The sequence below is a fragment of the Chrysochloris asiatica genome, unplaced genomic scaffold (genome assembly GCF_000296735.1).
Source record: "Chrysochloris asiatica unplaced genomic scaffold, ChrAsi1.0 scaffold00404, whole genome shotgun sequence".
NCBI classification, from domain to species: domain Eukaryota; kingdom Metazoa; phylum Chordata; class Mammalia; order Afrosoricida; family Chrysochloridae; genus Chrysochloris; species Chrysochloris asiatica.
In genome coordinates this window covers 230,122-235,147 of record NW_006408922.1, presented here as the reverse complement: position 1 = coordinate 235,147, position 5,026 = coordinate 230,122, and positions in this window count along the sequence as shown.

The following is a 5,026-nucleotide window of genomic DNA, read 5'->3' as shown; positions in this document are numbered from 1 at the left end:
TAAACCATGTGGTTGTCAGATTCAAAATGGCCAATACCAGTCCATTTCAGCTCACTAATGCCTAAGATATCATGTTTATGCGTTACATTTCATTTTTGACAATTTCCAATTTTCCTAGATTCGTACATTCCATGTTCCAATTATTAATGGATGTTTACAGCTGTTTCTCTTCATTTTGAGTTGTGCCCCATCAGTAAATGAAGGTCCCCAGGGCTTTACTTCCCCAGGCTTAACTCCATTCGCATCATTACGGTCAACTCTACTTTGAGGAGGCAGCTCTTCCCCAGTCATATTTTGAGTGCCTTCCAACCTGAGGGGCTCATTTTTTGGCATTATATCTGACAGTGTTTCCCTGCTATTATACCTGGTATGAATCCCAGTAGGGATTGTATTGGTTAGGATTCTGTTGAGAATTTCTGCATCTATGGTGATGTCTTTGCCTGGTTGAGGTATCAGGGTTATGCTTGCTTCATAAAATGAATTTAGGGATTTTCCTTCCTTTTCTATATTCCGGAATAGTTTGGGTACAATTGGTATCAGCTTGTCCTTGAATGTTTGGTAGTTTGGTAGAATTCACCAGTAAAGCCATTTGAGCCTGGACTTTTTAAATTTGGGAGTCTTTTAATAATTTGATTTTTTTTTTCTTTCATTATAGGTCTGTTCAAGTTTTCCACTTCATTCTGTGTTAGTTTAGGTAAGTCATGTGTTTCTAGAAGTTTGTCCATTTCTTTTAGATTTTCAATTTTGTGGGAGTGCAATTCTTTGTGGTATTGTGTTATTATCTTCTTTATTTCCATTTGTTCTGTTGTTGTGATGTCACCAATTTCTTATATGCGTTATTTGCATCTTCTTTTTTTTTAAATTTGCCATTGTTTGTCCGTTTTATTAATCCTTTCACAGACTCAACTTCTTGTCTTATTAATTTTATTGTTTTTCTGTTTTCTATTTCTTTTATTTCTGCTCTGATCTTTATTATTTCTTTTCTTCTCGTAGTTGTAAGCTTACTTTGCTGCTCTTAAAAATGGTTTTGGCTGTGGAGTTAATGTCACAAAGGAGAAGAAAAGCTGCTATTCAAAAGAGAAAACAAACAGTTCTTCTCCCCACTGTTGGTTTTAAGGTTGAGGGATTTAATTTCATAAAGACTGATTTTTACAGATTGATTTATAGATTGAATAGAGTTCTGTCATTTCACCATTATTACCAATGGCTATTGTTGTTAAGTACCATTGAGTCAGTTCCTATACAGGGTTTCTGAGGAGCGACTGGTGGGTTTGAACTGCCAAGCATGTAGTTAACAGTCCAATGCATATGCTACAGTGCCACACCATTCCAATATCTACACTTTTCCATACATGGCCTCACACTTATCATAGGAACCACCCATTTTACAGATGCAGGAACTGAGGCTCAGATGTAATAAATAACCTGAGGAGTCATCAACTGTCATCATTATGAACCAACGTTTGTCTAGCCTTCAGGAATCCTTAGAGATTAAGCTTTACTTTTTCCCCCCTGTGGCCCTGAATCTTTCAGAGAATCCAATAAAAGTCTGAAGCCCTTTCCTAGTAACACACTAAGAAATTGAACAACACCTTTTGCCATCAGGAGCTAGCCTGAGACTCACAGTGAGGCTTTTCTATAGACCATGAACAGTTTTATAGAACATCAACACCAGACAAGGTCATTCTGACTGTAATGGATCAAGAAAAAACAAGATCAGCTTGTAATCAAGTTGGAACATTAACAAAAACATGAATTTAGCCAAACCACAAAAATGACCCAAGAAGGGAAACACAGAATGTGGGTGAAGTGCACACAGCTTGATCAAGATAAGATGTTACTAGAAGTACATAATGGAGCCCTGGTAGCACAGAGGTTAATGAGTTTGGCTGCTAACCAGACGGTTCTTGGTTCAAGCTCTTGAGTTGTTCTGCAAGAGAAAGATGTGGCAGATTGCTTCCATAGTTTACAGCCTTGGAAACTCTATGGGTACAGTTCTACTACTTGATCAACAATTTGTTGTTGTTATTAAGTGTTGTTGAGTCAGTTCCGAGTCATAGCAACCTTGTATAGAGTTTCTGAGGCTTTAAATCTCAGGAGCAGAAAGCCTCATCTTTCTCCATTGGAGTGGCTGGCAGGCTTGAACTGGGGATCTTGTGGTTCGCAGTTCAGTGCTTATCATATGGAGCCAATATGTATATATGAGATGTATGTATGTGTAGGTATATATATTCATATGCATAATATAAAACACACAGAGAACACCGTTATAGATACTCGTTGTTGTTAAGTGCTATTGAGTCGGTTCTGACCCATAGTGACCCTGATAGAGTTTCCGAGGAGCTGGCTGGTGAGCTTGAACTGCTGACCTTGTGGTTTAAACTGACCTTGCAGTCCAGCTCATTAACCCACAGAACCACACCAGGACTTCTTAGACATAGCCAAACATCTCATAGGATTGGTTTTCTGGGTTTGAAGGCTTAGGACCATAGTCTCTGGGGATATCCTGGTCAATTAACATAATACAGTTCATTAAATTTATGTTTGACATCTTAGTTTGGTGAGTACTGTCTGGGGTCTTCAAAGCTTGTGAGTGACCATCTAAGAAGTATTGGTTTGGAGCAAAAGAGAAAAAAAGAAACCAAAGACTCAGAGGAGAAACTAGCTTACAGAACTAATAGTCGACACAAATCATGGCTCATCTGCCCTGAGACCAGAACTAGACAGTGCCTGGCTTCCACTACTGACAGATCTGATCAGGGCCACAGTAGATGTATCAAGACAGACTGGGAGAAAAATGTGGAACAAAACTCAAATTCTTAAAAAGTCCACGCTGTTCCCATTTCCAAGGATACTGTCTTAGTTATCTACTACGGCTATAACAAAAATATCACAAGTGGATAGCTTTAACAAACAGAAATTTCTTTTCTTACAGTTTTTGTTGTTGCTAAGTGCTGTTGAGTTGATTCTGACTCATACCAACTTTACATAGGATTTCCAAGGAGTAGCTGGTGGGTTTGACCACCGACTTTACAGTTAGCAGTACAGTGTTTATCCTACAGCATCACACCAGGACTCCTTCTGACTTACAGTTTGTGTTGTTAAGTGTTACCAAGTCTGTTCCAACTCATAGTGACCTTGCATAGGGTTCTGAGATGCAGCTCATCCGTTAACCACTGATCTGACAGTTAGTATCCCAATGTTTATCGTACAGCACCAAGTCAATTCTCACAGTTTGTTGTTGTTAAGTGCCATCGAGTCGGTTTCAACTCATAGCAACCCTGTATAGGGTTTCCAAAGGGCGGCTGGTGAGTTTGAACTATCGCCAACCATGTGGTTCGAACCAACATTGTGGTCCAGTGCTTTAGCCCACAGCGCCACACCAGGTCTCGGTTTAGGAAGCTAGAAATTCGAATTCAGGACATCAGCTCTAAAGGAAGGCTTTCTACCTCTGTTGGCTCTAGAGGAAGGCCTCACCAGCTTCTGCTTCCTGGTTCCTTGGTGATCTCCATGTGTCTTGGCATCTGTCTTATCCCATCTTTCTCTTTCTCTCTACTTGCTTGTTTAATTTTTTCTTTTTTTAATATCTAAAGAGATCAACTCAAGATGCACCCTATACGAATCATGCCCCATTAATATAACAGAAAATTAATTCTTCAAATGGCTTTATAACCACAGACATTTGGTGGTGGTTGGTGGTTATGTGCCGTGGAGTTGATTCTGACTCATAGAGAGCCTGTGTAGGGTTTCTGAGGCTGAAAATCTTTACAGGAGCAGAAAGCCTCATCTTTCTCCTGTGGAACAGCTGGCAATTTTGAACTGCTAACCTTGAGGTTAACAGCCCAACTAGTAACCACTATGCTACCAGAGTTGTTGTTGTTAAGTGCCGTCGAGTCGATTCCGACCCATAGCGACACTGTCTGCATAGGGGTTCCAAGGAGTGGCCGGTGAGCTTGAACCACCGACCTTGTGGTTCAAACTGACCTTGCAGTCCAGCACATTAACCCACAGTGCCAGAGGTTAGGATTTATAGCACATACTTTTTTTAAAAAATGCTTTATTGTGAATTATGTGGTAGTTTACATAGGAAAACATCAGCTTTAAATTCATCCTATCATATATAGCACATACTTTTTTTTAATGTTTTATTGTGAATTGTGTGATAGTTTACATGGGAGAACATTAGTTTTACATTCATCCTATCTTATATTGTTTCATTGCCATGGTTACGCTCCCCTCAATGCATCATCAACCACATTACAAGCCTGCCCCCTGGTCATCAGCACACAGCCCCTCTCCCTCTCTGTGTCTAAAGTCCCCAGCTGCTCCATCTCTCCACATCATCATCTCTGCCTCCATCTCAGGCATCACTGCTTCTCTGGGTAGGGTCCCTATAGCACATACTTTTGAAGGACACAATTCAATCCATAACAGATTCTCTTTTTCTTCATCTCTCCCGGAAAACACTGGAAGATCTGTTAACGTTTAGGTAAAATGTCACCATCATAATTAAAATTCCCTTGAGAATTTTAATAACTGTAACCACAGTCTTGGTTACAGATTTGTGCAGTGAGATATGCCCGTGGATGTCTCTCGAGCAACACTGGAAAAGAAGCATCTGAGCATCCACTGTATGCTACAAGCCTGAAACCACAAGTCTTCAGTTATGTGAGTGGGTGACTGGAGGGTTGAGTGGACAGATTTCTAGGTGGATACATGACGAATACAAAGGTTGGTTGATGGGTGGGTAGATTGATGGAAGATTCCAATGTAATTCTAATTCGATTCTACTTCTAATTGATGACTAGTCTAATGTCCTGTCTGCATCCTAGGCCATCCCCTCTGACCCTCTCACACAGAATTTATTTATTTATTTAATGTTTTTATTGTGGATTGAGCGAAAGTTTACAGGGCATATCATCAGTTTTACATTCAATAAATCATATACCTTGTTTCATTACATTGATTATAAGCCCCTCCGTGTACCATCAGTTAACAGTATTTCTCTCTATCCACTTTAGCTTTT